The sequence below is a fragment of the Triturus cristatus genome, chromosome 2_2 (genome assembly GCF_964204655.1).
Source record: "Triturus cristatus chromosome 2_2, aTriCri1.1, whole genome shotgun sequence".
Taxonomy (NCBI): Eukaryota; Metazoa; Chordata; class Amphibia; order Caudata; family Salamandridae; genus Triturus; species Triturus cristatus.
In genome coordinates, this window is record NC_140582.1 from 408,185,465 (window position 1) to 408,207,384 (window position 21,920).

Genomic DNA, 21,920 nt, shown 5'->3' on the forward strand with positions numbered 1-21,920 from the left:
TCTGATTTACATTGGCTACACTCCATGTTTTGATTTGCAGCTTTAACTAATTTATTGAAAGACACTGATTTACAGTCCGGTAATGTTAAATATAGAAATCTTTCAGTGTCTACATTAGTGCTAGATGTATACCTACAATTTTCACAATGATGTTCCCATTTGTAACAAAGGCCAAAAATATTTTCTATTTCTACACCTTCATTTTCAAAAACAGTAAGCATATACATTAAAAATTCCTGTGCATCTTGTTGGATATTTTGCGTAAATTGTGTAGAACCAGAACATACATCCAAAAGATTACGAACATCTGAAACAGTTTGTATTTTACTTGTATCAGTTCTCAATTATTCATAAACAGAATGCAACAAGGAACAAAATCTTTTTTCCCGATTCTGCATAATTTGTTGTTGCAAACCTTCAAGATAAAAAACAACATTGACCACTACATTAGCATAGCAGTTGACACCTGAACTATTTTCAAACTGATAACTAACAATCTCTTCAACAGTGTCCTTTTTCTTTTTGCTTGCAATGACAACATTATCTTGTTTTTTTCCCTTCTCTACACCTTCTGTACAGATATTCTCATACCTTCTTTTTTGACCAACTTCACGCTTTTCAAATACAGGATATTGACCTAAATTGGGAGCATACGCTCTTCTTGACATATTATACTCTTTTACACAGTTTGCATCTGCAGTAACCTTTGTGTCATCAAAATCAATCAAAAACAAACCAGATAATGTTCTGACTCGCGACAAAGCAACATATGCCATACCCTCTTTAAACACAGTAGATCTAATATTCACCAATGCACTGTCCACACTTAATCCTTGAGATTTATGAATAGTCACTGCGTATGCCAGAGAAAATGGAAATTGTTTCCTACGGACATATAAATCTTTAACAAGCAAAAAACGAACTGAACAACGACCAATTTCTTTAACTTCTTCAATCTGATCAAATTTAATTTTTAAAAATTCAATTCCATCTTTTTTCTGATAATTAACAAAATTGACAACTTTACCCATTGCTCCATTAACTAAACCTTTTTCTACATCCAAATTACGCCTTAAAATTACCCGACAGTTTATACATGCATATAAAGAATCCAGTTTTGTTTTCAATTTTCCCGTCAAAATAATAGTGATTCCTTCATGCTCTATTTTATCAATGGCTTCCATTTTTATAATTTCTTCATTGACAAGTTTCAATAGTTCTTCGTTGAATATAGAACACTCGCGCAGTCTTGGCATTAAGTAGATCACTGATTTATCTTCTGCAATTTTCATGTATATTTTCTCAGGAACTACATTTTCATTTAGAAACAAATTGGAAAGTAATCGACTCTGCAAAGCTTGTTTGCCATGTTCTGTCAGAAGTCCAATTCTTATATCTTGAAAAATACTTCCATATTCAGCATCATTTGCCTGTCGCATATTTTTCGGGAGTTCTTTGTATTCAAAATATGTCCAAATGTTCACGTTTCCAACACTACCCAGAGACTTTTTGGTATCTTCATGCGCAAGTGTTTTTTTAATGTTAAGTGCTGCCAGTTGGAGCAGTGACAACACAAAACAAATGCGACTCAGTTGTTTTCTGCAGATAACTTGTAATTACTTTAATTAAGAAACTTTTTCCTGTTCCAGCTTGACCACTCACATACATTCGGATAGGTTGAAATGATGTGCATGAGCACTCTTTCTTTTCATGAAGTAATCCATGGTCAATCTATTCTTTCACTTGCTGATATATTTGTTTCTGTTCAACATTTAGGGGCCGATTCTGATCCTGTATTTTTTTTTTCCGTACGACTCGCATCCGTAATTTTTCCCGTACGAATCGTACAAGTCCCGTCCCACCCGTGAAGTACGATTCATACGGGAAAAATACATATGGATCGGCCCGATCCATATGAATTAGATCGGGAAAAGTTGTACGAGACGGACCCGGACACTTTTCCGTACGAAGCCTAAAAATACAGTCCGAACGTACAAGTACGATCCGGACCGGCTTTCCGATTTAGGATTCGTATGGAAAATGTCCCGTACACGGGGAATGACTTTACCCGCTACAAAGCAAACTTTGTACGACTCGTATCCCGGGAAAAGTAGTTCCCGGGGTGCGAGTCGTACAGGCCCCCCCATGCATATGTACGCACCTCACAACAACATCGCGAATGTACACACCTTACAACAACATCATCGCATATGTACGGTGCATACCCCAACATCACAACATCATCGCGTATGTACGGTGCGTACCCCAACATCGCGTATGTACGCACCCCACAACAACATCATCGCGTATGTACGGTGCGTACATCAACATCGCGTATGTACGCACCTCACAACAACATCATCGCGTATGTACGGTGCGTACCCCAACATCGCATATGTACGCACCTCACAACAACATCATCGCGTATGTACGGTGCGTACCCCAGCATCGCGTATGTATGCACCCCACAACAATATCATCGCGTATGTACGGTGAGTACCCCAACATCGCGTATGTACGCACCTCACAACAACATCATCACGTATGTACGGTGCGTACCCCAACATCGCGTATGTACGCACCCCACAACAACATCGCATATGTACGCACCGTACATAGGCAATGTAAAACAGCACAAGGAGGGTCTATTCGACTCGCACAACACCACAAAACACATCTACAGTGCACAAAACATGGAAATGACTGACCTGGCCACATCCAAACAGGCAAACAGAGGGGCAAACTCACAACCACCCCTTATAACACACCCACCAAAAATTCAAACTGAGGCCTACCCACAAATGGACCAATAAAAAGAGCCCACACACACAAACCATGAGCCTTTGCAACAGACTCACTGCAGCTAGAGAGCACACACCAACAGCTGCACCCATCCACCTTAACATATACACCTTCACACAACCTCCTTCACACATACCCCCTCTTCACATTCAGACCTACAACTTCACATTCACACCCAAACACCCACAACCATCCACACCCTCACCCCACACCATGCCCACAGACAAGAATCCAAAGTTCACAAGGGAGAAGCTGGAGATCCTTGTCAATGAAGTCATCAGAGTCGAGCCACAGCTGTTTGGAACATTGGTCAGACAGACCAGCATAGCCGAAAAATCACGCCTGTGGCAGAGGATCGTCGATAGGGTGAATGCTGTTGCACCCATCAGAAGTACCAGGACTGAATGCCAAGCCAGGTGGTACGATCTGCGGAGGGCGGTCAAGCGAAAAATGAATGACGACTACGCCCAGAGCAACATCACTGGAGGGGGTGGGCCCCGCAGGCAAGTACATTTCCATCCATGTGAGGAGAAGGTGATGGCCCTGCTTCCGCCATTGGCAGTACATGGACTTCAAGGACTTCCAGAGCCTGGTGAGTACACAAACAACTTACGTAACATGGGGTAATGATATCCACAACCCACCTACACAAAATGCACGCAACTACCCCCAAGCCCTCACCGGCCACAACCACAGTCAAAAACAACTCTAATGGCAATAACATGTGTATGCCCATTAAGAAAGCAAGGCCATGCTATGTCCCATGCTACACGAAGCACCAACCCAAGAATGGATGTCCCATATGCTGGGAGGGTGGGTGTCCCAAAACGCATTGTTGAACTCCAAGTCAGACACAATTGCCCTCATCCCATATGGCCCAGGTACATACCCATGCACCATGCGCAATGCACAGAGATTGGGAAAGTACTGACAAGATAGCTGACACTTGGCCCGGGTGTAGGCAGCACAAGGCCCTCCTGTGACCAGTGCAAACACAAACACCAAGACAACAAGGTCAGATATCTAGGACAGGAACTCACACTCACTGTCATGGCAGCATGCTCCATGGGGGGACAGCTACATCACCTGGGAGCCCCAGTGCCAAATCACACTACACCCACCATCAGGCCCTGTCACACACACCCCTTACACAAGCAGAAACCCCCGGGACAACCAATGGATTTACCCACTGTCACAATGGACATGTAACACAACAACACCAATACATAGCCGAAGAAGCATCCAAGCCAAAAATCTACATGTCAAAGACTCAGGAGAACATATCAATCTGTCCCCCGCAACATACCCATCCACAAGTAAACATTGAGGAGAATGCTAGGCACATACAACTACCTGGAGGAACACTGCCAACTTGAATGTGTATGGAACATGGATGTTGCATGAAACAGCATTAACATTGTCTGTCTCTCACACACAGGGCAACGTGATGATTCTCCCCCCATCAATGGGGGTGAACAATCACAGTCCCAGGCTCGGGAGGAACCTGATCCCACCGGCAGCGACGCCTCTCAACACTCCGCGGATGACCCCGACTGACCTGGACCCTCTGGTGTCCAAGCCCCTGCAGCACCTGGTTCAGGAACATCTGTGCCAACCACCACCCCCATTCCTGCCACATCCCAGGAGACACCGAGGAGCCCTGCCCGCAGTGAACACCTGAGCCAGTCTGATCAGGAGGGACAAGGTGCGCCGGGCACCCAGTAGGAGGCAGACAACAATGCCATCCCTCAGGGGTCCCGTAGACCAGATGTGCCCACAACGGCAGCCCAGGCTCATGTGGGCAGGGGTGGTGGGAGTGGAGGCAGGCGGAGGCGAGAACCTGACCAGCCAGCTGAAGGGACCGGTATGTCACACATAGACAACATCATGGACGCATACCGGCGTGACACCAGGGAGTTCAGCCAGGTAGTGGTGACCCTCAAAGAGATGAAGAACTAGCTGGCCGAGCAACACGCCAGTCAACAAGAACACCAAGGACGGATGGAGGCAAGATTGGCTGAGCTCCTGGCGGTGCAAAGGGACATAAGCAATTCACTCTGTCGGATCGTTGACAACATGGGCAACCCTCCCTGTGCCACCAGGCGAAGACCACCACCAGCCACAGGGAGGGAGGAGGAGGAGGATTCGTCCAATGGAGCGTCCCAAGGATCGTCAAGACCTGCATCTGAGGGTCCCCGGAGGAAGGTGGGTCATCCACGGAAAAGACCGTGAGAGGCAGCGGACCATCCACATCTCCCAGGTCACCTGGCGTGGCACCTGGCCTCCATGTGCAACAGCATCACCTCATTGACTGACAACATCTGCCACATGGACTTGCTTGTCACAGTCTGACCAATGATGCCAAACACTGTGGCCTGGACTCTGAAGACTTCAAATGCAAAGGATCCCACCTCCCCCTGTGAACTTTGGATACTATGGTCCCTGTATTGCACCTTTTTCTGTGCACAAATCACGCCCCAGACCTATAATAAAATAAATGTATAATTGTAATTTTATGTTGCAGTCATTTAGCATGAGTCCACAACATATGTGTGGGGATATGTCAAAGTATGTCTGAGTGTGGAACTAACTCCAGCCATCCATACACTTGGGTCTGAGTCCGGTCAAGTACACACATGGGTCACAATGTATCACCAAATACAGACATGGAGCCCAAAACTCACCCGTGATGGCCTCAAGCTGCTGAGGGGGGGCTTGCAATACTGCTCAGACAGACCAATTTGCCAGAGTATCATGAAGGTGTAGAGGTCATGGGTCATGTTGAGGTGCCCGGGGAGGGAGTCCTAGGTCTGTTTTGCGAGGTGGGAGAACTATCTCCTACATGCAGTTGTTCTGTGGATGTGATGAATGGTGGCCAGGGCAAGGTGGGCTGCACGGAGTTGGGCCAACGGGGTGATGGATGACAGACGTCCAAGGTCGGTTTTGGGGCTGGGGTTGTGGACTGCCATCTGAGTGTGGTTCAGGAGTCTGAAGGTGATCCTGAAGCAGACAGTGAGCCATTCTAGCTATCTCAGGTGGACAGTGATGTGGCTGGGGCAGGGGATGTTGAAGATGAGGTGTGCGGATGCACCCTGGATGTGGACAACTTCTCCTGCTGTTGTTTCTCCGTAGAGGGCATTGCTGTAGTTGACCCGGCTGGTGTTGTGGACCTGGGGGATGGTCTGTCTTGCCTTGGAGTGGATCTATCTGTGTATCATGTGCAGCATGCGGAGGGTGTTGCAGCATGAGGTACAGATGGTGTTGAGTTGCATGGTAATTGTGAGCGATGAGTCCATGATGAACACCAGCTTGTGTGCGTGGCCACTGGGTGCTGGTGCGGTGCCCAGGCTGGTGGGACACAAGGAGTTGACCCAGCCATAAGGGGACAATCCTCAGATGCTGACCTCAGTCCTGTCCAAGTCCAGCCTCAGGTGGCTGATGGTCGGCCATTCGTCAACGGATCTCATGCCTTCTTGAAGGTTGGATCTGGCAATGGCTGGGTCTTTGGTGAGGTTGAGGAGCAGCTGGGTGTCAATGGCATACGAGATGATGATGAGGTCGTGTGCGCATGTGATGGTGGAGAGGGGGGTCATGGAGACATTGAAGATCGTCACGCTGAGAGATTAGCCCTGGGGCATGGGCCACATGACCCCAGTGTACTACATGCTGCAGGGTGGAGGCCGACTCCCTGGTCCTTGCTGGTGAGCTACTTGGTGATTTAATCCTGGGCCCTCCTCTGGATACCAATGTTGGAGATGTGTGAGCTGACCGTGTGGTAGCACATGGTGTACAATGCCGTTGAGAGGTCAAGGGGGGTGGTCTCACCATTGTTGAGTAGGGCTAAGTTGTTGTTGGTGGTGGCAATGATGACGGTTGCAGTGGTGTGATTACTGTGGAAGATGTTTTGGTGCCGGTTGCCTGGAGCTGTTTGCGCGGAGGAAGTTTGTCAGTCGCTCGTTGTGTGTCTTCCTGATGACATGTGCTGGCTAGGGAAGCAGGGTGATGTTCCAGGAGATCCTGCGGTACTGCCATCCGTTGTTGAAGAAGGGCCTGGGTCTCTGCATGCCTCCAGCTCCCATGGAATGTGACAAACTCAAATGAGACATTCAGGACGCCCTGGACGTGGGCTTCAAGGATGGGGAATGATGTGGTTGAGATGTTGTGTGGGAAGGGGCCTGATGGAGAGCCAGAGTGGATGGTGCACATGAGCCAGGTGGTGTATTTGTTGCTGACGGGAGTCCAGAACCTGGGGGGGGGGGTTGTCACGCGGATAATAGTGCTGTCTGCCTCTGTGTGCCAAGGCTGTCATGTATGGCCATGAGCTTGCAGTGGTAGAAAGTTGCAAGGGATGTGATCTGCCTTGCAAGGGTGGGGTGTCTTTTGGATGGAGATCTGCTGTCAGTTCACTCACAATGCTGATGAGCTCCTTGATGTCATGTGTTTTGGTGCCTCGGCCCTATCTGAAGGATCTCCACTTTTCCTTGCTGATGATATGGTGATGGCTGTGTGTGGCGTTTTCCAGGGCTGTAAGGTAAATGAAGGTACTTTGTCTTGCAAGGTTTGCACAAGAGTCCGGCTCTATCTGTATGAGTCCAGTAGGTCTGCCTTGTCCCAGGTGGCTTAACTGTTGTTGTGCTTCACAGGAAAGTCTGTCAATGTGGCAAGATTGTTGGATCAGTAGCTGATCCAGTGTGTGAGGTTGCAGGGTGTGGCGGTGGTGTTGGTTCGAGTGTCCCACACAGCTTGTCTGTGGTGACTTATATCAAACATCTTTGGGGGATCGGTAGTGGGGTGTGGGGCAGTGTGTTACTTGTCGGAGACGTGGATGCAAATGTTGATAGACCAATGTTGGATGGTGGTGTGGTTCTCCTCCAGCAAGAAGTTACTGGCCCTCAGCCACATGTAGCCTGTGGAGGTGAGGGTGTGCGTGCAGATGTATGTGTTGATGGCTTTGCGGAATTGTGGATGTAGGCCTGGAGATCTGTAGATGAGTGTTACTCTGAGGGTTGCCAGGTGGTTGGAGTAAAACCAGATTTGTGACTCTGAGGGTGTACTTGGGAATAAATTGCAATTCATCCTCCAGGATTGTTGTTGCCATCCCTGCGGGTGATCTTGTATCCGTCTGAGATGGCAATGAAGAAGTTGTGTGCTGAGGATGCTTTTGACCAGATTACTGTCACGAAGGTGATGTGTGGGGCCGTTGTGTTGAGGAGTTAACAGAGTCCAATGGCGTGCTTGTGGACGGAGCGGGTGTGGAGTAGGAGGCACATGACCTGGTTGTTCTGACAGGGTCTGGTAGGCGGGGCAGCGCTGTGTAGGAAGTTGGAGTTGCACACTCAGCATGCAAAGGTGTCCTGTGTGCGCTTAGGGGTTGCCTGATAGCAGGCGGTTGATTGTCTGGAGGACATTGCTTGGAGGGTGGCTGCAGCATGATCCTGTTGTGTGACGTGCGTCATGCAAGGACCAGAGGGTCGTGCACTGTGCACGTTGCAGGCGCAGACGGTCCTGCCTTTGGCACGGCGTTGGTGCAACAGTGGCACAGACAAGCTGCTGGCTGCATTTAGAATGGGTGGAGGGGGAAGGGAGGAGCATTTTGTAGGCGTATGGGTTGCCGAATCAGGGCACTCGGTGGGGCGGTGCCGCAGGTGAGGCAGCAGCAGGCGGAAGGGGTGAGAAACTAGGCAAAAAGTAGCACACAAAGACAAGGAGGTCAGAAAGGCACAGTGCAACAGGTGTATGTAAAGGAAGGAGTGTCAGGTTACTCATGGGTCACTCCGAGAAAATGTATGAAGAATCAACAAAAATGACGGCCACAGGATCAGGCAACAAAATGCGGTGCTGCTCACAGGAGACACACCGTCAGCAGGCGTTGACGTCCCATTGTGGGGAGCAACCTGCACAAATACATACACAACCAGGTACTTCATGCACAATAGAGATTATTAGCCATGAAGAAATGCATGCATGTTGCCGAAGTACACATACACTCATATGCTCAATCTTTGACAATTATGCCATAGATGACGCATGCAAACTGGCAAGAGATATGCAGTGACAGAGATGAGGCACTTTGGATTGTGCAGACCACCTTTATTGCACAAATTCACACAAAGGGAAATGCATCCATACGAACAGACTCACAGGTCAGTTGACAGAACATGTGGGACATACGCTGGACCCCCCTTCACAACACAGATGTTGTAAATCCCAATGAACTGGCACACAAGTCAAGGGGATGAGCCAAACACATCCTGCTGCACACGGAGATGCTGCAAATCACTATAGAGCCAGTTGTTGTGATGTCCCACACTATGTCCACCCGTAGCATCAGCAATGTTTCAGAGGCAAGGTTTACGCACATTGATGCCTTCATCAGACTCCACACTCCACTACAGATGACTGTCAAGAAGGGTCACTATCATGTCATGGGAGTGATGCTACATGTTATATGCTCCATGGTGAGAAGACATGTATGCATGGTACCACAACATACAGAGAAGCAGTCCCCACACATTCCCAACCCGTACCACCACCAAAAAGCCTTGCGGCAATCCTTACCCAAACTGACATTTCCACATGTCCGTGCATGGAACGCTGATTCAGCACACGTTGCAATCCTCATGAGGAATAGCAGGAGGACAACGATGACACGAGCAGACAACAGGCGCAAAAACCTGGGAATGACAGACACACAAGAAGTCAACTAAAACAAATCTCGACGCACACATGCTCAGTTACGAAACATGAACAATGTTGGACACATGCAAATTTCAAAGAAAGACTCTCCGCAAAACTGTGTGGCATGACATCATCACTCGAGTGACACATCAGTACACACATCAAAGTCACTTTGCATTCAGTCAGCTGGACACACACATTGCAACACATGCCACTCAATGCTAAAAGCTTGCACACTCATACCCAGTGACTCACCGTTATGAAAAGAAGTTGCGTATGAGCTGACTCCGGATATCATCCTCCTCCTCCTCATCACTTGCCTCGTGACCAAGCCCTGGATCCTCCACGGGTGGGTGTTGCTCCTCATCAGGATCAAGGATGAGTGGCACCGCCTTCTCAACAGCCATGTTGTGCAGCATGCAGCACACAATGAAGATTTTGCACACCTTTTCCGATGCATATGGGAGGGACCCGCCTGTCTTGTCAAGGCACCGGAATCGGCTCTTCAGGCCAAACGTCCTCTCAATCACTCGCCTGGTCTGCCCGTGTGCATTGTTGTACCTGTGATCTGCAGCTGTTCTTGGGTTGCGGAGAGGTGTCATTAGCCATGGCATGTTGGGATATCCAGAGTCCCCTACATGGAAACATCATGTAAATAAGTGGGTCAGGAGATGCCGTAAGAGCCAAAGATACCGCAACACACAGGACCAACAGAGTACACCCACCAACAAGACATGCTCGTTCGTTGTGCAGCCGCAGCATCATTTGTGGCACCCTGCTACGCCTCATCATGTAGGCATTGTGTGCTGATCCTGGAAAACGTGCACAGACATGTGAAATCAGCATGTTAGCAAGACACATCACAAGGGCATTTATTGAGTGGTAATGTTTACGGTTGCAATAGGCTTGCTCCTGTGCCTGTGGTGGTACCAAAGCCACATGTGTCCCATCAATGGACCTAATGACATGGGGCATCCCTCCCAGGGCATAGAAATCACCCTTGACATCTGTCAACTCCTCAAGAGTAGGAAACTTGATGAATTCATCAAGGTGCTCCAAAATGGCTGCCAAAACATCACGCAGGACACGGCTGAACATTGTCTGTGACATCCCACCAACATCAGCTATGTACAATTGAAACGTACCTGTGGCAAAAAAATGTAGGGCTGCCATCACCTTCATCTTTGGGGTCAGTGCAGTAGGATACCTGTGTCTCGGTTGGAGGTGTGGTGCCAGCCTGTTGGTCAAGTCCTCAATCAACTGTTGAGTGAATCTGTAACGTCGGATGCAGGCACATTCCCTCATGGCAGCCAAGTCTGGCATTGTTCTTGGGACAGTCGGTGCCCTGCAAGACATTGTTAGGAATCATGAAGATTGAGAGACTGCCAACATCAATGTCAATGAACATAGCACATGCTAAACTGCTACTAAACATCAGGTAACTATGGAGTCTGGTGTGTGAAATACATCCAGGACACATATGCCACCTTGCTGGCACTCCTACGAAAAGCCAGATACACCTGTTGATTGTCAAGTCTACATGTCATGCCCTGAAATGAGCTGGGGGCAAGTCTGAGTGAACAGCCAGAGATATCACCGGAGTGACACACATCCACATAGCTGCATTGGAAGGATGTCATCTCATCCAGATAGTTGACTGCAAGGCACACGCACAGGTCACATGGAACGTCAAATGTACATATGACACACATTGCGATGTAGGGATACACGTGACAACAATTAAACACAGCCATTGAGACGACGCAGACATGTATGCCTGGGAAAATATGATGTCCGATGCACACAGACCCTACAGCCATGGGAATCCACATGTGGCATGGTGTGCGTAGATGTGTGCCATGCCCATCTCCACACAGACCCATGTTGGATGCACCAACAGATGCAGTTGACGGAACACTGACAGCAAGCTCATGGGAACACATGACACACACCTGACATAGTCACATAGGGGCACGCTGATCGTGACATGTCAGTTGAGAGAGTGTCCTTGTCCCTGGCATTAGGAGACAGGTGCGGGTAGTGATGACTGTGCCATCCCACTGCTGCTGTGCATGACACAGTTGGACTACAGACACACATGTGGCAAGTGTCAAGGTGATGTGTGCCACAAAGTGCCCCATCACACATGACATGTGTACACAGGTCATCACACATCAATTGTGCAACTAGATGAGATGACATGTGCAATATCACTGGCTGACACACCTAGGGCCTGCACATGAAAGTATGCAATGACAAGTACTTGATGGACATCCTTGTGCGACTCGTAGCCCTTCATTCCTGCCATGTGTACGCCTGTATTGCCATTGTAAGCATGTGAAACGCACCGTACACCCGCAATCATCGCGTGTGTACACTTCATTTCACCATTGTACTTGTGCCGTAGGGGTACGTGTGAAACGCACTGTACACCCGCAATCATTGCATGTGTACGCTTCGTTTCACCATTGTACTTGTGCCATAGGGGTACGTGTGAAACACACTGTACACCCGCAATCATCGCATGTGTACGCTTTGTTTCACTATTGTACTTGTGCCATAGGGGTACGTGTGAAACGCAACTTACACCCGCATTCATCGCGTGTGTATGCTTCGTTTTGCCATTGTACTTGTGCCGTAGGGGTATGTGTGAAACGCACTGTACACCCGCAATCATCGCGTGTGTACGCTTCGTTTCACCATTGTACTTGTGCCGTAGGGGTACGTGTGAAACACACCGTATACCCGCAGTCATCGCGTGTGTACGCTTCGTTTCACCATTGTACTTGTGCCATAGGGGTACGTGTGAAACGCACCGTACCTGTGTGTGGATTTCAAAATTACATAGGGGACACATAAGGGACAAGTATTAGGCCCTAAATGCATGCTGGTTGTCATGGATACTGAGTTTTCAGTTGAAATGTGTCCATCAGGTGTCCTGGAACAGTCAGTTGGCCACAAAATACAATGTTGCAAAGTGGTTTTTGACTTGACATGATGCTCAAAATTTTAATGATGCGAATGCGTGTCATAGGTGTATGTTTAAAGGGATTGGAGTAAACGTACGATGCAAATGTGTCTGACCAATCACTATGTACTCCTCAAAATTAATGCCCCTCAGCAAGACAGATATAAGGCAGCCAGAACCCATGAGAGGGCACTTGCCTGCACAAATTTCCAGTCGACCACACTGCTGCTGTCTCTGCTTCCTCTGGACCATGTCACGTACTGTGGAGAGGACCCAGCCATTCACCCTGGAGGAGAATGAGGCCTTGCTGGACGTCCTCCTCCCACAGTACCCGAAGCTGTATGGGAGATCAGGGGAGCAGGTGAGTGCTGACTCCACTACCTTTCCCTAAGCACCTGTTGTGTGACTGTGACTTCTGGCATTGTGTCCAGGTGTGACAGACATGCTATGTTGTTTAGAGTGGGGCCCAGGGGGGGGGGGACATGCTCATGTCTCTCATGCAGAGCATGAGGTAGTTCCTGTGTGCACTCCTCACTTGCATTGTGCTTACTATGACATTCACTGCATAGTGCATGACACATTCAGCCTGGCAAATCCTTGGTGGCCTTTTTTCCTAGTGTCCTGAGGTGATTCAGTGGTCCCCCCGGTGTGACAGGTGACCGTATCCACAGATATGTAGGAGTTGAGTGGACCTGTGGTGAGAGTGTCCAAATGATGTGTACGACCTCATGGACATTGATGTGTGTGAATGTTCCTTGTTATGTGGGTGAGTGTCTATGTGAAGTGTTGCACCACAGCTGCATGGAGGAGGCAACAGATCTACCCATCTGATGTGACAAGTAAGCTGTGCTGTGTGTCTGACTTGCAGAGCTGGCACGACACCTGTGACACCCCACTGGCAAGTGGCACATGTGCAGAGTGAGGTTTGTATCCGCTGTTGTGACTGACAGGTGAGTAATATGTGCCTGGGTGTGTCTGACTAGTCTGCTGAGGGTGCGTCAGTGGAGTGGGACATGTGACTGCTTGACACGTGCTGGCCATCAGCCTGCTGTTGCATGTGCTGCACAGTGTGTGCCATGATCAGTGAGTGTGTCGCACCCCTCATGTCACCTGTTGACTTTCAATGCCATGAAGTGCATTGGGGTTTGCACACAGGCCAATTTCTTATTGTGAATGATGCAATCCCTGTCAGCATCTTATGCCCTGTTCAACATTTTAAAGATGTTCAAATGTGTGTCTCTGGGACATGGAGCAGGTGTATTGATGTTGTGTCACTTTGTCATCCTTACAGGTAACTGCCTACAAGAAGGGGGAGCTCTGGAGGGACATCGTCAGGGCCGTGAGATCTGCGGGGGAGCGTAGTCGGAGCCTACCCCAGGCTCGCAAAAGGTGGCAGGATCGCCCGGGTCCAGCTGGGGATCGACTCTCCTCGCCCCCATGGCGGGCGCCGACGCCTGACCCCCCACATGAGCCGTGTCCTGGCGGTGGTATTCCCTGACCTCGATAGGCAGTTACAGGAGAGACTGCAGAAACAAGGGGGTAGGTACATGGCTGTTTGATGTATTATGTGTCACCAGTTTTTGGAAGTTCTCTGTAGCCTGGATACACTCCCAGAGGTTATATGTGCAGTGCATTTTCTGTTCCCCAATGTCACCTGGTGCTCTTTTTCATCCCTTCCCCTCCTTGACGTGTGTCCCCTGGTCTGTGTGTAATCACATTTGCACATGGTCATCTAAGGTTCCAGTAAATCTAAGTGCACATTGCTTTCTGCATCATGTGGGAGGGTGGTCTGTGACTTGTGTTGGTACCTTGCCTGTGCCATGACATGTTCACTGTGTTGGGGGTCAATATTTGTTGGCACTGATGATGATTCTCAACATAGGATGTGAAGTTTCAAATGAACACCCTTGCAGCATGCATGCCCAATGTTGTGGCCTCAGACATGATGTGCATGAGTGTGAGATATGCATAGTGCCATGACGGTTGCTCATGGTACAGTCATCTCATTCCAGGAACACGGAGCAGTGTGACCACTACAGTCCCCTGAGACACCCTGGCCTCCTAATCATGTGTGTCATCCAACACTGTGCACATTCTCTCTGGGTTCAGCATAGGTCTGCCTCTGTGGCATTGTTCCCTGGCCTGGTTGGTAATTTTCTAATGTAGGTAGGTAGGTAGGTATAGCTTTATTCGATAAAAATATCATAAAAGCACAACATACAGTAAAATTTAAAAGGATCAAGTGAACATTGACAATAAAAGAAAAAATTAATCATAAGTATATCTAAAAGTGAACTACATCACAGGATAAAAACATGTGCAAAATACAGAGAGCAAATGGACACGAAGTTCATTGTGTAGGTATTGGTAGCAGGGAATAGAAAGAGACCACTAGAACGATTCAGTGCATAAGGGTGGCAAGTTTTTTTTTCCTCAAGAGCCAAGCACGACCCAGATACTTGGCCATTCCACATACAATAATGAGAGACGAAGTATCTGTTTTTAAGATACGCAACACCGTGGCAAGATCACGACTACCCAGCATTTTGCAAATCGGTCTCAGCCACTTAGATCTCACTCTTCTATAGGTAAAACAAGCGAAGAGGAAGTGGGGAATAGTCTCCTTCGGAGCTGCACAGCTCGCGCAACCAATAAATGTGTGTGTGAGGCCCTTACAACTAGCAGTGACGGAGTTGAGAGGTAGAGTCCCTAATCTAAATCGCACATACAATGATCTGTCCAGTGGAATCTGAATGAAGTCAAGATAGGGTTCCAATTTGCAAAGGGGCTTGTGCTCAAAAAAGGCCTCACTCAACTTCCCCATATTACCATTACTCAACTCTCTAGTGTTGACCCAACTCCAGTAAGCCTTCTTAAGGTCCAATTTCGAGGGGGGTGACTGGGATTCCCAACAGTCTTCATAGCCAATGGCTCTCAACAGTTCGCTTACATGGGAGATACATTTTATCCTCCTCCCAGTGTCGGCTAGTATGAGTTCACTTAGGCCTGCGGCATATTTGGCAAGTTCTGGTGTCCTCCGTAATCTTGCCCAAAATAATAAAGGTCGAAGTCGTGCAATGTCCTGAATAGAATGTCTGCCTAGATCATAAAACAATGGTTTTAATGGGGATGATGTGGGAACAGAGATAAGATCCCTCATAAATTTATTCTCAGACTTGACCAGGTCATGGATATTTTCGTTGCCCCAAATTTCCGCTCCGTACATGGTACAAGATAGTGCTTTTGCCTCGTATACCACAAGGGCCGGTGCTACAGGTCTACTTGTAGAGAGATGTTGTTCTCTAATAATGGCACCAGAAGCCCTCTTGTGGCATAGGAGCATCTTGGTTAGGTGAGGGCTCCACTTCATCCCTTTCCCAATGCGGATGCCTAGGTAGTCGAAAGAATCCACAATATCAAGCGGGGTGCCATCCAGACTAAAAGCATATCTGAAGCGTCTAGGAGGGTTTATTACCATTAATTTGGTTTTCTCAGTGTTTATGATAAGGCCATAGGACTTGCAAAAAGAGTCAAACCTATTTAAAAAATTTTGTAGGCCAGCAGGGGATTTGGAGATCAGGAGAGTGTCGTCGGCGAACAGGAGGGTAGGGACTTTTTCGCCAGCCAGGACTGGAGCATCAGCTGGGTCATCCCTAAGGAGATCCACCACCCCGTTGATGTATAGAGAAAACAGGGTGGGAGCTAATACACAGCCTTGGCGAACCCCCCTGTTCACCGCGACACTCCCTGTAAGCTGCCCCTGGGCACCCCATCTAATATTAGCGTGATTATCCTCATGAAGAAGCATTAAAAAGGCGAGGATCTCATGGGGGACACCTAATTGAAATAAGACCTGCCATAATCTTTGACGAGGAATTAAGTCAAACGCAGACTTTAGATCTATAAAAGCTAAGTATAAAGTGCCTTTGCCTAAAACTACCACTTTCCAGTAGATCATAAAAAATCTAAAAACTTGATCCATTGTGCCTACCTTTTGCCTAAAACCTGCTTGAAAATGAGATAGAATGTTCATATTCTCAATCCATAGCCTCAATCTCATGAGGAGAACCCTGCCAACCACCTTCTCAATCACGTCAATTAAGCTGATAGGTCTGTAGTTGGCAGGGTCCTCCTTATTGCCCTTTTGATATATGGGAATCACCACTGCGGCTTTCCATGACTCAGGTACTATAGAGCCCCTAGCTATAGCGTTCATTATAGCAGAGATGAACGATGCCCAGGGAGCTGGATCATGTAGAAGTAGATCTCCTGGGAGACCATCTGGGCCTGCCGCTTTACAGGGTGCAATGCTTTTGATTGCCAAAGTAACTTCCTGAATCCCGAAGCTATTGTCGGGTGGGAAACTTACGGCCGGGGCCAGGAAATGCTCCTCCTCCTGGTCTACAGAAGCAGTCTCTCCCGCATATATAGCAGAGAAATGGTTAAACCATTGCAGCTCTGTTATGTGATTTGGGATACTTGTCGTTTTTGCCCGCTTCCCTCTATTTAGGAGGTCCCAAAATACAGTGGGATTTCGATTCAATGCTGCCTCTTTTAGCTCCTGCCAATGAGTTTCCTCCAATTTCGTTTTTCGACTACCAGGGATCTAGAATAATCCTGTCTTGCCCTTCTGATCAGGTTACTGTCTTGTTTCTTTAGGGCTTTTGACAGAATCGTTCTTTTCCTTCTGCAGTCTTTAGAGTACCATGGGTTCGCACCTTGTGCAGGTGTCCCTTTACGGGGAGGATTCCCTTCCAAGGTGAAAAATTCCCCAATCTTGTTTGTGGTATCACGGTAGAGTGAAGATATGAGTTGGGGGTCTCCCATTTTATTAAGGACCTCGCTAAGCTCAGCGTTTTTCCTGACTAATATTTCTTTAATACTTTCGAGCTTCCCCTCGTGTTGTGAAATTCCATGCCATTTAAGGCGTCTGTTACAGCCTGCCAACAATACTTCTTTAGTTAACATCATAGATGGTTTATTGGATTCGTGTTCTGGGGTCAGCCAAACATCTTTAATTTGTAGGCACAGTGGATTGTGGTCGCTATCGATGGTATTTTTTACGACCATATCCACAACATTCCCCCAGAAATGGATGTCAACAAGGATATAATCAATGCGGGATGGGGTAGTTAACCTATTATATGTGTAGGCTCCACTCATATCTGATTTAGATCTACCATTCACTGCTCGCAAATTAAACTCCTGGGTGAAAGCATTAATTTGTATTGCCCTCTGGGACAATTTCTTGATAGGAGGTAGCTCCAGAGGCGGAATGCCCCATTTGAGATCAACCTCACTGGTCCCCATTAGATCTTCAAAGCATAAGGGTTCAAATGTACAATTGAAATCCCCACAGACAATAATACTGGAGTGGGGATCAATGAGAGTCAATTCACGTTCCAGGGCAGACACTACCTGGGAAGCTTGTCCACCCGCAGTCCCTCTGGCATAGATGTTAAATAATTCTAGCGTTGGTCCCCCGTGTGGGCCTTTTATGGTCAAGTGTAGAAGATCGGGGGAGTCACTATTATGGGCCTCCACCTTCCAATTGTTCGTAATATTTACCCACACTAGCAGCCCCCCCGATGGACGGCCTTTCCCTGAGCTTGTGGCTGGTATATAATACGTAGTGTACCCAGTTTTGTGAAGGGGGATTGCGCTCCATGTTTCCTGGAATAGGCAGACATCAAATGTACCGATGAATTCCTGCCATTCCGGAATTAAAAGTTTTTTTGGGAGTCCTGCGATGTTCCAGGAGACAAGGTTTAAAGTTGCCATAGGGGTTTTGGCAGTTGTGATTACCTGGATTGGTGGGGACGTCTCACAAGAAGGTGGAGACTGTAAGAAGGGTGATAGGCCGTAGGGAGACGCTTTAGTAGGGTCAACAGGGTTTGAATCTATCTCCATAATGCATCCCTGTGGTGGATGATGGGCCAGTCAGTCCACCCTGTTCAAATTTGAATCATTGCTCAGAACCCTTACTCTTCCCTGAGGCTCCTGACCTATGGGAACCCAGAGTGGGGAGCGCCTTATCTGTATAGAGGAATGTTCTGGTGAAGATGTACGGAATTCCAAAAGCATCAGATTCTCAGCCAGGGCGGTGTTAGTAAATGTGAGCTCGATACAGTCAGATTGACTAGTATGGGATGAGATTCTTCTTGCTTTAGCAATATCATCACGAATGATCGACCTGCAAACTCTGACGTGCCTAAGCCAATGAATGGCTTTATTCTTTACGGATTCCTCGTTTTCATGAGTTTGGGTAGCAGCAAGTCTGGGTACTTTAACCATGTAGGCTGTTTTCGCATTGGTCAAGGAGTGGCCTGAAATTAAATTCAATGCGGAATTATCTTTAGAGTAAACCTGGGCCTCCTGATAGCTAAGACTCGAAAGCCCCTCAGATTTAGACATGTTTGAAGTAATAAAAAGATCATTATGGATTATTGGACGTTTCACAATGTCCGTATACAGGGATTTGCTGCTACTACCAGAGGTCAGTGTCGGCTTTCGTGTGAGTTCAGTTTTATTACAAGATAAATGTGTCACCCTATGTAAGATTGGCAGTGAACTAATCGGGACAGGTAATGGAGGTGCTGGTGATGTCAAATTTCCAGAAATGCTTAAGGCATCCATGGACATCGGTATTAATGTGGCCCTCTTGCTTAATTCCATAATTATGTTTTTCAATAACTCTACTTCTTTCAATAGTTGGTCAATTTTGTGCTCAAGGGTCGCTCCCTGTATATTGTGTGTTTGTACTGCTTTGTGGTATATTGGTCCAGAATCCTGGCACTCTAGTGGAGTATGAAGTTCCTCGTCTAAGCCCTCCAAAATTGAGAACCTATTTGAACAAGAAAGCTCAAGAGTAGCAGTACATGGTAATATTTCAATGATAGGTAATGGTTTTGGTTTTCTGGGATCCTGATTGACTCCCTGACAAGGCTCAGATTGGCCATTGGATGTTGGACAGGGAGGTGTTTTAGAGGTGACTTGTCTTTTTTTTTAACATAGTTGGAATCTTACAGTTATGGCTGGTAGCCATGGGTTCTACTACTGTTTCCACTACGGCAGCCGAGGGTGGCCTAGTATCCTCCAGTATCACTTGGCAATCATTGACTATTGATTCAATCCTACCCAGCACGCAATTACCAGCCGCATGAATAACTTTCTTGGCCTTTTTTCCCTTTTTGTTCGTGCTATCCCCACCTCCCTCCATGGTCTTCCTTTTCGCCATACGCGTCTACAGAAAAGGCTAATAACAAGGTATAACAATGCTACAAACTAATTGCAATGATTATGTTAGTAGAAAAGTAGCATAGGTCCTTGGAGATGAATATCACGTCAATGGGAGCAGGAGTTCGGAAGGGACTTAGAGGACAGATGGATCAAATGACACAGTACCTTCGTGTGTGTATGGAAAATGCAAGGGGGGCGGCCCTGCTCTGCCTCCTCCTGCCCCTGACGGCCACAGACGGCCCGCCCTCTGCCCGGGCTCAGCCCGGCATCGCCCGCGCGCGTCCCGCGACGCGAAGGAAGCTGTCGCTTTTGAAGCGCCTCCGGGCGCGCTGGTATGCGGAAGGAGTCCGGCCCGCAAAGGATCACGGGAGCTGTAGTCTCCCCCCACAGCGGCCAATGGTGTAGTATGGCGGCGGGGGAGACACACAGCGTAGGGACCCCGTCGGTATTGAACTGTTCTGGTCCCAAGAGCGAGGAGTTCAGGTGAGTCTCTGGTATGTCGCAAGCTGAAGAAAATATGAATAATGTGTGCTACATGTGTCCACTGGACAGGGATACACCATTAGGCTTGTGCATACTCACACTGGGCAGTGCCTGTGTGGCTATTCACAACAATCTGTTGCTGGTTGTTTGTCACAAATATGTGTTGCTAGCCCCAGGAGGTCATGTTGTGTAAATCTAGCAATTTTTGCTGCACAGTTTTTGTTACCCTGAATAAGAGGTGTCACATCTTGATCTGTATCAATCACATTGACTCAGGTATGGGTGGTTGTGCGGGAGAGGCCTACATGGGCACCCCTGATTTTTCCTTGCCAGGTCTGACCTGTGTGTCAGAATTGGCTGTGCACAGAATCACCATGCAGTGCCCCTGTGATGCTGGCCAGTGCTTAATGTTCGTGCTTTTCAGCCTGTGTCATTTTTTCAAAAACATGATTCCTGCTCATACATTTTTGGCACTTGTGTGTGGTTCAGATGCAACGCAGTTTGGACTTTGTGTGCTGGCATCTGTGTGGACATTCTGGCTTGCAATGAGGGTGTCTCCACAGTACAGCTATGCTTTTTAACAACCCAATTGCAGGCACAGTAGCTTATGCATTGTCCTGGGTGTGGACAGTGGTGCCACTCCAGATGACAGGCAGTAGGTCACATGTGTAGCCAACTGTGTAATCAGGTGACGGATGGCCATGTAACAACTGACATAATTCAAGTTGTTACTCTAAAAAAATTGTACCTTGGCACTAACAGCACTTGTCAACAGTTCTTCATGTTTTAAATGTGGTAATTTGATGATTTGTGTTGAGAACACTGATGTGCCTGCATGAAAAATGTCTCCCAAGGAAGTGCACACCGAACGACATTTCCACTTTCATGGAACACGCTGGCACCTTTGCAAAGAAGCCACTGTTAGAATTAAATGGTTTTGAAGATTCTCCATATACATGTTTCCACAGTGGTCTTGATTTTGTGAGACTCCTTTGTTGTTGGTGATACAAACTAACAAGTCTCAAGACATCCAGACCTCCGTGGGCCCATGTATATGTACTTTCTGCAACACCATTCATTTCTAACAGTGGCTTCTTAGAAAAGGTTTTTTATGACATACATATACCTCTGACACCATTGATCACAAAATGTATTTTTCTAGCTATCCTTTTTAATGACTGCGGTTTGTAAATAGATTATTATACTTTCTTGTTATTTTCAAAGCTGAGTGAACACAACTTCAATTTTCAAAACGAATGTTCTACATATAAAACAGTGACAAATATATACATTTATACAGTGACTTATGGACGTATTATACACAGATCAAAAAAAGATTGAAAACAAACAAATGAAGAATTCTTGACAATAATAGGTTGTCCGATTTTCTATATCTCTAAGAGCTGAAGCAAGTTAATTCTTCTAGTTCCTGAAGTTAGTAAGGTCCTAGGCAGAGTCAAATGCTTGTGACACGATAGTTTAAAGGAGCACTGGACTTGTTTGATGTTTACTGTTTACGCTCTTTTAGGGAGTTCTAAAGTCTAGATTGATCTCTCCCAGTGTTTTCTAGATCTCTGCCTGTTTAGCCAACGCGTTTCGACCTGTAGCACGGGGGACCTGTATTATATTTGAGAGGTCGTCTTCAGGGCTGTTGTACGGTTGGGGTCGGACATCTATTCGTGCACTCTGGTAATGGTGACTTGTCGACTTAGTCTTACGGTTCTAGGTTCCAAGTGACCAACTTTCTCGA